Source organism: Saccopteryx bilineata, chromosome 2 (genome assembly GCF_036850765.1).
Source record: "Saccopteryx bilineata isolate mSacBil1 chromosome 2, mSacBil1_pri_phased_curated, whole genome shotgun sequence".
Lineage (NCBI taxonomy): Eukaryota > Metazoa > Chordata > Mammalia > Chiroptera > Emballonuridae > Saccopteryx > Saccopteryx bilineata.
The window spans coordinates 74014102-74026089 of record NC_089491.1 but is presented as its reverse complement, the minus strand read 5'-3'; the positions used below and the strand labels follow the sequence as shown (position 1 = coordinate 74026089).

At 37.8% G+C, this 11988-nt stretch overlaps 1 non-coding gene across 1 annotated transcript; it reads left to right on the top strand.

Moving 5' to 3' along the window:
- Positions 1 to 6321: 6321 nt before the first annotated feature.
- Positions 6322 to 6428, top strand: LOC136327843 (U6 spliceosomal RNA). The gene has a single exon (XR_010729904.1). It is a non-coding gene; the product is annotated as a U6 spliceosomal RNA (small nuclear RNA).
- Positions 6429 to 11988: the final 5560 nt, after the last annotated feature.

Sequence of the window (11988 nt, the reverse complement as noted above, 5' to 3'; positions counted from 1 at the left end):
AGCCTCATGAAATATCCTGACTGTAGCCTTCACTAGATTCTCATACTCTGTGGAAGGGGGGGGGGGGGAGGGGCGGAGCATCTTTAATAGATTTTAACTAATCTACATGTTTTGTATCCTTTTAATTTCACCAATGAATGCCCATTACATATATTAGTATGCTAATTAGCAAAGCTTCATGACTGATCCCTACTGGAATAGCCCCCAGTCAGAGGAGCTGCCTCTGGAGTATGGCCTTTCTAATGTAGTGCTGGCCAGCCATCCCTGGGGGGTGGATTGTTATGAGAATAACTGACTATACCTAAAGTTAAAGCTTTCACTGGCTTGTATACACTGTTATATTCCCTCTATCTACATATTTTATTTTATTTTAAAATAGATTACAGATATTGTAACAAGGGATACCTAATATGTATTTAATGAACCCGCTCATAGCAACAACTTCTGCTTTCCTTTCAGAATTGGCCAGCTGAGGGTATTAATGGCCCTGTTCTTCTGTTCTTTTACAGTTTTCCTGTCTAAAGCCAACTGGTATTGTGGGCTTGTGGGTAATGAGTGTTAAATTATGTCCTTGTTGAAATTTCTTGTTGTTTAAACATGGTTTATCAAGATCATGTGCCTTGAAAATAAAATTATATAATTATGTAAACACCTAGTATTCCATCAGAAATATAGTTCATCTGGTTAATAAAATTGTGGACCCTGACAAGACAGTGGCACAGTGGATAGAACATTGGCCTGGGACTCTGAGGACCCAGGTTTGAAACCCCGATGTCACTAGCTTGAGCACGGGCTCATCAGCTTGAATGCAGCAGGGTTGCTGGCTTGAACGTGGGATCATAGACATGATCCCATAGTTGCTGGCTTGAGCCCAAAGGTTGCTGGCTTAAAACCCAAGGTTGCTGGTTTGAGCAGGGGGTCAGTGGTTCAACTGGAGACACCCCCTCCCCCAGTCAAGGCACATATGAGAAAACAATCAATGAACAACTAAGTTACCACAACTGGGAGTTGATGCTTCTTATCTTTCTCCCTTCCCATCTGTCCCTGCTTCTCTCTCTCCCTAAAAAAATAAATATAAAATTGTGGTTATTTTTATTCATATCAATGCCTTGAAAACAAAAGGATCAAAGTCAGGACTAGAGGGTAAGGATGTGGTTGGACAACCTATGTAGGGAGAGATAGACGAGTCCCTGGGATGTATATCCGGAAGTAGAGGGGTTTGAGAGGTGATGAGACATCAAATATAACTTCAGGTACTATACTATTTTCCCTCTTGCCAACCCTGGATGTACATATTTTGCACATGCAAAGTTTGTGAAAGTGTAAATCTTAGTCTGTATAAAGAATTTCTTAAAAGAAATTCTTAACTCACAAAAAAGTGCATTAAGTCCTAATTCAATGAACTGTCATCATTTATTAATATTCATTTTCTAAGCATGATGTGAGTAACTTAAATTGAAGTGTTTGGTTTTCTGTGTGAGAACTGTAGTAATCTATAATAAAGAATCAGACTTCCAATATGCCATCTACTGCAGACAGATTCTTCATGCATTTGGATCAGAAGTACATTGAAAGAATGCTTAGTTGATATATAACCTGGCATTACCTCATTCCAAGTTGTGTATGAATAGGGATTATAAAGAAGGATTCACTTAGTTTGCTGGAATATAGCCTCTGTTTTATAGAACTTAAGTTCCCTAGTGTAATATAATATCTTTGTTTTGTGTTATTGTTCCATTCCTAATCATATACATACGTGTACTTTGTTTAAAATAGTGTATAAAGGTCAAGCCATATTTTACTAAGAAGGGTTGCAATGCACATTATTTACACAAGCATTTTTATATAGTTATAGAAATGTGAAGAAAGATGACCCAGGAAAGAATTATACAAAGTTATATTCACTCTTTTAATCAGTTCTCATATGGCTGTCACCCAGGCTTTTCCTGACTTACCCTTCTGCTCCCCATCTAAGCTTTCCAATGAGATTTTCATTAACAGTTGTTTCCAGTTTGTCAGAATTATGTTTTATTTTGTTTTGCTCCTGTTTAAATGACCAAGGAATAATGTAGGAAAATTCCAAATTATAAACATTCATTTAAGGAATTCTATCCCTGTTCCCTTTTACCAATGTTCTTTTCAACTTTTCCTGTCTCTGCTCCTTTATTCGGTTCTTTTTATTCCAGGTGTCCTTCTTTACCTACCCTTGGGGCTGTCTTGTCTCCTCTCTTCTTTTCCTTCCTCCTCTTTCTTCCCTTCTTGTCTCTCTCCCTTTCTCTCTGTTATTTTTCTTCCATTCTTATATTTAAAGGCTAGAAATTAGTGTGGTGTCCTTATCCAAATTACAGTATATTTCACACTGTTCCTTTTAGTAATGTTAGCGAGCCTTTATTTAGTACTTATTTTGTATTTTATCATATTTTTCTAATTCTAGAAGGTACGTTCTCTTATTGTTCTGATGTTACAATTTGTGTCTTAGCTAAATTCAGCAATTTTCCTATGGCCACACAGCTAGGAGCTGTGCTTTATTTCAGGATGAGCACTCTTCTGATTCCAGAAGTTCATGTGCTTAATCATTATTGAGTGCTTTTAAAATCAAATTCTCTGTGATGAGGTGCCTTTCTTCTACTTGATTCTAGCTCCTTGTGGATCTCTTATAATTTAGAAAACCCAGTGTCCTTATCACCCAGCATCACTTTCGCCCTCCCCTACCTATTCAACATCCCTCTGCGTCTGCTGAAGCTTGTAGAACAAATCAATTAAATGTGTAGAGGATGTCTTGCTCTTTTCTAGTTAGGGAAAATAGAGGTACTGGGTTGACAGAAGAAAGCTCAGCCAATCCTAGAAATTTTTTTTTTAGATTTTATTTATTCATTTTAGAGAGAGGAGACAGAGAGAGAGAGAAAGAGAGAGAGAGAGAGAGGAGAGAGAGAGAGAGAGAGAGAAGGGAGGGAGGAGCAGAAAGCATCAACTCCCATATGTGCCTTGACCAGGGAAGCCCGGGGTTTCGAACTGGCGACCTCAGTGTTCCAGGTCGATGCTTCTACTCATTGCGCCACTGCAGGTCAGGCAATCTTAGAATTTTTTATTTTCAGACAATAAATTCTTTATTCTCTGTTTGTATTACCTTCCATCTCTTTGTAAGCAAATATGGGAGATTAACATTCTGTAAGAGCCTAGAACGAGCAGAATAACCACCTTTCTATGGATCAGACAACAATATATACCTTTGCCCCTGATCTCTGATTTATAACTTATGTAAAGTTCTGACAATTGTGACTTGACAACAATTCTAACAATCATCTTATTTTATCTTCACAGTGTGGTAATTACAGCAGAATTTGGGTGTCATTTTACTATTTTAGGAAACAAATAGATATGTTAAGTGATTTAATAAAATAAATTTAGCATCTCAGTACCTTTTTCATGCTCTACATTGAACTAGAGACTTTGCTTACTTTGTCTCTAAGTGTTTCCTATCACCCCATCCTATGTAAAATCATCATGTCCAAAATGAAATTTGTCATTTTCTCAAACCATTTTTTTTGTACTTTCTTATTTTAATTTATGACACCATCATTTGTGAGTTCAACCTCTCTCACACATTTAGAAGTTTGAAAATCTGTACTGTGTCTGTGTCCCCTTCCTCCTTACATTCAGTTAATCATTAAGTCCTGCTGAGTTTTTTCAATAAAAAATTTTCTAGCTGGTGATCAGGTTCATCACCTCATGATTACATTACCATAATTGAATCTGGACTGATTTCCTTCTTTACTGCTTCCTTTCTCATCTACCTTACATGATGCTGTTTCTAAGCACTTTTCCTAAAAATGCTTTTCATCCTTTTAGGAACCTGTAATGACTCCACTGTCTCTAGCCCGAAGTCTAAAGTATTTATTCTAACTTTCACAATGTGATCTCTACAGCATAAAAATATCTTACCTATTCTGTATAAGTGCCATGCCATCATGAAGTAAATTTCTTGTTCCAGTTAGAATAGCTTCCCCATAGTTTCACACACATACATACCCTCACACTGCCATTTTTAACTTTGGCTGATGCTGTCCTTCTTGTCTAGAATTCCCTACTTCTTATATTTGAGTCCATTATTCAATACCCAGACTCTTTTTTCCCTTCTTTGAAGTCTTCTCTTTTACTTTCCTTTCTTAGTCAAACATTGCTATTTCTACTATGTCAGCCATCATGCTAGGGGGAAAAAAAATCATGAAAAAGACACAGGGTTTATGCTAAAGAAACTTACAGTCAAAGTAACCTACATGCCTGCAACAGAACAACATCATATAAGTGTTACCCCTGTGGTTGCTCCATTCTGTGAACTCACATTTCACTTACACATGTCATTTTTATAATAATTAGGTAAAAAAAAAATCAGTGGTACATCTTTTGTGCAAAACAAAGTATCTGGGTTTGAAGAAGTAAGAATAATCATATGTAGTTCCTGACCAAGAAACTTATGATCTAGTTGGGAAAACAAATTATAGAGTAACACATTTTAAAATTTAAAGACATGATGAATGACATAAATGTGGCTCAAATAAAAAGTGGTCATGGAAGAAGCTATGAGCTAGAAAATTCAGGGATGTTTTCACAGAGTAAATGAGAAGTTTGTTTGCCTTTTAAATGCATCTATGAGCTTTCAGGGGGAAAATGATAGCACATAAAACCCACACTGTCCTCCTCTGAAATTAGGAATTTTGTGGTAATTAATTTCAAAGAGAACCAGTGTAGTCCCACAGCTGCAATTTTCCTGTAGCCTATGGGACAGTGGAAGACCTCCTGGGTCCTCTTTAGTAAGGTTTGGGAAAGAGGCTCAGTCCTGAGCTTGACTCATTTGCTGTAGCCTTATCTCTGTATGCTGAAAAACACACAAAATGAGAAAACTTCTTTAAATGGCTAAAACACACATTTTGAGGCCCAAGGGCTGTTAACATGATATAAGGTAGCAGAGCAAATACTTAAAAATAAAGGCAGCTGCCAGAGCTTCCCAGAAAGTATGGCATTGACTCTGTTGTCATAGTAATCCAGCCATTGTTTCATTGTTTGTGTTTTGTTTGATTTTGGTCACACAAAACACCATCTACTATGCTATGAGTTTTTATCTGTGTGTGTGTGTGTGTAAAACAGAGAGATGACAGTTCCTTAAGTATTGTATTTTCACCATTTATAACACATTGCAGAAGGAGTCTGTCCCATTTACCACTATAGGACAGGGAAGTTGAACAAAGGAAGATTAAATATGAAGATTTTCTATCATTATGTTTTATTCATACTTTGCTTTGTTTCAGGTCATATATAGAGTATTTGAAAGATCAAGTAGAGGATATTAAATTTGTTAAATTTGTATTAAAAAATGGGAATATGGGTATGATTTCTGTTTTTCTGTCAGTCATTGCTATAAATCCCTGCTTTTCATATTATTGGTCATTTTACCTAATATTCATTTATTTACTAAAATACTTACTGATGCTGACGTAAATCAGAATAGGTAGAACACTGGTATCAAAGTATCTTTGCAAACAAAATGATTGTTAGTTCCAGAAGAAATGTAAGATAAAGTATGTTAATTAAGTATCCCATTTGTGTTCGCTCAGAAAAGAAGACTTGTTCAGCGAGGTTATTTGCTTCCAGAACTGGGTCAAAAATACAATTCTCTCTATTTAGGGTTGGGAAAGACTATTCAAGTAGATGTTCATTGGATATTTAATGTGGCATAAATCTGCACTAGCTTGCAAAAGGCATTGATAAAGTCAAAGACTCAGCCTCGATTTCTGTATACATGGGCACGCATGTAATTTTTAAAGATAGGTTCTAATAACATTTCTGCCATGAGGCTGTTCCTTACATGATTACTACAGCCTTTTGATTACTTAATAGGTACCATAACTATATGTTCCTATTTAACAAATAAAGACAGCATATTCCAGAGAGTTAATTTGTTCAAGATTACCTAGAATCCATTCAGTTCTGTTTTACTCCAAAACCTTCTCAAATATGACACCAATATTTCTCCCAGCATTCTGCTTTACAGGTAGGTCATTATGGGATAAAGGATAAGACTGATTACGTATATTTGCTTTTTTTTTTTTTCTGCCTATGTGCATGTAGTGCCTTGCGTATAATTTATTCTGCTCTTTACTAGTCCACAGAATACAAAATAAAGCCAAGCCACAAAAATTGTTTGTATGTTTGTGTGTATATGGAGGGGAAAGGGAGACAGTGTCAGAGGTAGAAATTATTCTCTGCTAATTCTTGTGATAGGAAATAAGAAAAAGTAACAAAGTTTTAAAAACTGGTGTTTTGGTGCTCGCTTATGCAGCACATATACTAAAATTGGAACGATACAGAGAAGATTAGCATGGCCCCTGCGCAAGGATGACATGCAAATTCATGAAGCGTTTCATATTTTTAGTGACAATGTATTGTGTGAGACCTTTGCATCTTGTACATTTTCTCTTGTTTCTAAAAAGGAAATAATAAAACTTCAAAAAAACAACAACTGGTGTTTTGAACAAAAGAAGTTTAAGGTAACTGCAGAATTTAATGCCTATTCTGTGGAAGGGAATTGGGATTGAAAACATGAATCAATCTACCATGTACCCCTCACAGGAACAGGAAATACAATTCAACAAACTGTTTTAGTGCTTGTTTTAATAAGCATCAACATTCATATATTTTATAATAGAAATGTTGTGCTACAGTGCTGTTCATAAGTTTGAGGGATTATAAAAGTACAGAATACATCCTTCCCAACTGACAGAAGTTTACTAGAATGTTTCCCAATATACATGATATGCAGTAGATTGGATCACAGTGTTAATGGGCTTTACCAGACACAAGAAGTTCAGTAGTCTAATCAATTTGGAGAACATTTTGAAAAAATAAAAAAAAAGTTTGAATTTCTTTATTGCAGAACCACTCAGAGCCTTTAATATGATTAAATGCATTTTAAGTTTCCAAGAGGGGAAATAAGCTTTTCTTAAACTTACGTAGCCATGTGTTACCTTTTCCTTAGAAACCTTAGTGTAACTGTTGTTCTATATAAAACATTTCATGGTATATTTTTTACAGTTTAAGTAAAAATACATAGCATACATATAATCAGTTATAACAGCTATTTCGAAGTGAAATGAATCTTTAATATATACAACAAAGACAGTTAATATGACTGAAGAATAGGAACTGCTTACAAATCCTTGCAGATCTTTATATTTTCTCTACACATAGCTCATGAGGATTTTTTATTCTTTGTTTTATTAGGTAAATAGAGATGCATTTTAAGGAAATATAATAAATTTCTTTCACTTATCCATTTAATTTTATAAGTATTTTGAAGCTTAGAATATTGTGTGCAAAATGTACAAATTATCTTTCTCACACTCTAATACATGACACCCCCAAACCCTGCAACCCAACAATACAAAGTACTCTTCTCACCATCAACATTTTACAGTAAATTAAGTATTTTTTTAATTTTAGAGGTTCTCATTCTAGCTCCTCTTTTCAAGTTTTTCAAGTATTAGCATGCTAGGAGATATAAAATTAAGATATAGAAATAATTTATCTTGACAAGTTATTTAAAATGTGAATACTGTATTCCCTGAAGGAGTTTGACTTTAACCATACTGTATGATTTCATAAATCCTAATAATCCCCACTTTGCCAAACTTGGTAGTATTGTCAAAAATGAGGTTGAAGGATGGGCTATAGTTTGTTCCTAGTTTGGAAAGCGAAGACTGAAAATACATAAAGTTCCAGAACCACAAACTCAGAGTTTTCAGGGATTCCAAAAGAGAACTTGAAAGCCTGGAAAACTAACTTGTCAAAAGCCACAACGAGAGTTGGGTCCAGGAAAATAAAGTCTCTGTCTATGCTTCGGCTTCCATTCTACATTAGTTATGATAGAAGATTCTTTTTTTTTTTTTTTCTGTATTTTTCTGAAGCTGGAAACAGGGAGAGACAGTCAGACTCCTGCATGTGCCCAACCGGGATCCACCCGGCACGCCCACCAGGAGGCAATGCTCTGCCCCTCCGAGGCATCGCTCTGTTGCGACCAGAACCACTCTAGCGCCTGGGGCAGAGGCAGAGGAGCCATCCCCAGCGCCCGGGCCATCTTTGCTCCAATGGAGCCTCGGCTGCAGGAGGGGAAGAGAGAGACAGAGAGGAAGGAGAGGGGGAGGGGTGGAGAAGCAGATGGGCGCTTCTCCTGTGTGCCCTGGCCGGGAATCGAACCCGGGACCTCTGCATGCCAGGCCGACACTCTACCACTGAGCCAACGGCCAGGGCTGATAGAAGATTCTTAATACTTTTTGGTTCACTGATGACATAAAGTTGAAGATTTAAAAAAAAACACTCATTTAAAAAATAAAAAGGAGAAGGAAAGAAAAACAAGAAAGGAAGAAAGAAAGGAAAGAAGGAAAGATGGAGGAAGGAAGGAAGGAAGGAAGGAAGGAAGGAAGGAAGGAAGGAAGGAAGGAAGGAAGGAAGAATTGGTATCTGTGAACATTTTTACAAAAATTAGCCTAAAATTTCAACAGATTCACAGCCTCTGAAGTTTATCAGTAACTCTTGTAACCTTTCAAAGAACCAGACCTCAGAAGCCAACTCAGTCATGAGAGGTGTGTAGTAGAGCAGGAAAACTCGAGCCTTAACCTGCTAGGCAGAAAACCAGAAAGGAGTATCTGAGAAGTGAAGAGTGCTGGAGAAACTGAATGGAGCAGACAGCCTGAGAAAATGATGCCTTAAAACACAAATGAGATCCTGGACTCAACCCTGAGCCATGGGTGGATCTGAAGCTAAATAGTATATTAGATGCTTTGAGAACTTTACTATGGAGTAGAATATAGCTCAGGTCCCAGATGGGCCACTGGGTGGTGAACACACACAAAAAAGTGTAAATAGAATGGTGAGGGCTCTGATAGTGAGCTGATATAAACCATATTCTACAGAATGTAGATCAGAATATGTGGAGACCCAAATCATCCTACTGAAACAGCAATAACAAAAACAGCTGCAACAAATCAACATCTCCATTGGATTTTAGCTGGTTACATGGGTTAAAAGTAAAAGGGTAGAGAAAGATGGAATTCAAAAGCCAAATGAGCCTGACCAGGATGCCGAGGACCCAGGTTCGAGACCTCGCTTGAGCATGGGCTCATCTGGTTTGAGCAAAAGCTCACCAGCTAGGACCCAAGGTCACTGGCTTGAGCAAGGGGTTACTTGGTCTGCTGTAGCCTCATGGTCAAGGCACATACGAGAAAGCAATCAATGAACTACTACTAAATGCCACAACAAAGAAACTGATGATTAATGCTTCTCATCTCTCTGCGTTCCTGACTGTCTGTTCCTGTCTATCCCTCTCTCTGACTCTCGCTCTGTCTCTGAAAAAAAAAAAAAAAAAAAAAAGCCAAATGAGAGAAAGCTAGAAGAGATATATTCATATAGACAGAATAGGTTTCAGAGCAAGGAAAACTGCCAAGAATTCAGAATTCAGAGGAATGACATAGAATGATAAAAGGGTCAGTTCTCCAAGAAGACCTAATTATTCTGAATGTTCATGGTCTTAAAAAAACTTTAAAATGCATGAAGCAAAAATGATAGAACTGCAATAAGAAATAGATAAATCTACAGTATGGCTGTAAAGACTTCAATACTTCTCTCTTAGTATTATATTTGAAGAAATAAGTTAACAGTAAGTTAGCAAATATAAGGAATAACTGATCAACCATCAGCCAGTTAGGCCTACTTCTATATATAGGATATATATGACACTCCACATAGTAACAGTAAAACATCCATATTTTTTATATTCATCTATCATCAAGATAGAACAAATCCTGCATCATAAAGCAAGCCTTAACAAATGTAAAAGAATTGAATTAATGCAAAGTATATTCTCTGACAACAATGTAATTAAACTAGAAATTAATAATAGACAGATATTTGGAAAACCTCCAAATAAAAACATTCTTATAAATAATCATCAGATCAAAGATGAAGCCTCAAGGGACATTAGAAAATATTTTGATCTGAACCACATTGTAAATGAGTATATGAAATGTATGGAATAAGCTGTATCAGTGCTTGGGAGGAAATTTATATCATTGAATGCCTGTATTAGGAAAGAAGAGAGTCTCAAGTCAACAATTTAAGTTTCCACCTTAAGAAATTAGAAATTAAAGAGCAATGTTAATCAAAAGGAATCCAAATGAATTTACTAATAAAGGTAAAGTCAGAAATAGAAAACTGAACAAAATAGAGGAAAATAGCAATGAAATAAAAAGCTGTTTCTTAGAAAATATCAATAAAATTGATAAACCACTAGCTGTAATGACCAAGCGAAAAAGAAAAAAGTAAAAAACTATCATTGTCAGCCTGACCAGGTGGTGGCGCAGTAGATAGAGTGTCGGGACTGGGATGCGGAAGGACCCAGGTTCGAGACCCCGAGCTCACCAGCTTGAGCGCGGGCTCATCTGGCTTGAGCAAAGAGCTCACCAGCTTGGACCCAAGGTCGCTGGCTCCAGCAAGGGGTTGCTCGGTCTGCTGAAGGCCCACGGTCAAGGCACATGTGAGAAAGCAATCAATGAACAACTAAGAAGTCGCAACGCGCAACAAGAAACTAATGATTGGCCTGACCTGTGGTGGCGCAGTGGATAAAGCGTCGACCTGGGAATGCTGAGGTTGCCAGTTCGAAACCCTGGGCTTGCCTGGTCAAGGCACATATGGGAGTTGATGCTTCCAGCTCCTCCCCACCTTCTCTCTGTCTCTCTCTCCTCTCTCTCCCTCTCTGTCTCTCTCTCTCCCTTTCTCTCTCCTCTCTAAAATGAATAAATAAAATTTAAAAAAAAAAAAAAAAAAAAAAGAAACTAATGATTGATGCTTCTCATCTCTCTCCGTTCCTGTCTGTCTGTCCCTGTCTATCTCTGCCTCTGTAAAAAAAAAAAAAAACTATCATTGTCAGCAATGAAAGAGGGTGTCATTTCAGACACTAAAATGCTAATAAGGAAATTCCAAGAACAACTCTGCACATACATTCAACAAAGTAGATTAAGTGGATCAATTCCTTGAAAACCACCAAAGAAGTAAATAACAAATAGGCCTATCACTATTAAAGAAATTAAATTTGTAGTTTAAATTTTCCAAAAAAGGGATGGCTTCCATGGTGAATTCTACCAAACTTATTCCAAGAAACTCATTTTACAAGGTCAGAATTACCTTGAAGAAAAGAAAACGAGAGACCAATTTATTTCTTTTTTTTTTTTTTTATTTTTTTTATTTTTTTTATTTTTTCATTTTTCTGAAGCTGGAAACGGGGAGAGACAGTCAGACAGACTCCCGCATGCGCCCGACCGGGGTCCACCCGGCACGCCCACCAGGGGCGACGCTCTGCCCAGCAGGGGGTGATGCTCTGCCCATCCTGGGCGTCGCAATGTTGCGACCAGAGCCACTCTAGCACCTGAGGTAGAGGCCACAGAGCCATCCCCAGCGCCCGGGCCATCTTTGCTCCAATGGAGCCTTGGCTGCGGGAGGGGAAGAGAGAGACAGAGAGGAAAGCGCGGCGGAGGGGTGGAGAAGCAAATGGGCGCTTCTCCTGTGTGCCCTGGCCGAGAATCGAACCCGGGTCCTCCGCACGCTAGGCCGACGCTCTACCGCTGAGCCAACCGGCCAGGGCCTTATTTCTTGAATATAGCCATGACATTCATCAATGAAATGTTAGTAATTCAGGCCTGACCTGTGGCACAGTGGATAAAGCGTTGCCCTGGAACACTGAGGTTGCCGGTTTGAAACCATGGACTTGCCTGGTCAAGACCCATATGGGAGTTGATGCTTTCTGCTCCTCCCCCTGTTTTCTCTTTTTTTAAAAAAAATTTTATTTTATTTATTTTTAGAGAGGAGAGAGAGGGAGAGAGAGGAGAGAGAGACAGAGAGAGAAGGGGGAGGAGCTGGAAGCATCAACTCCCATATGTGCCT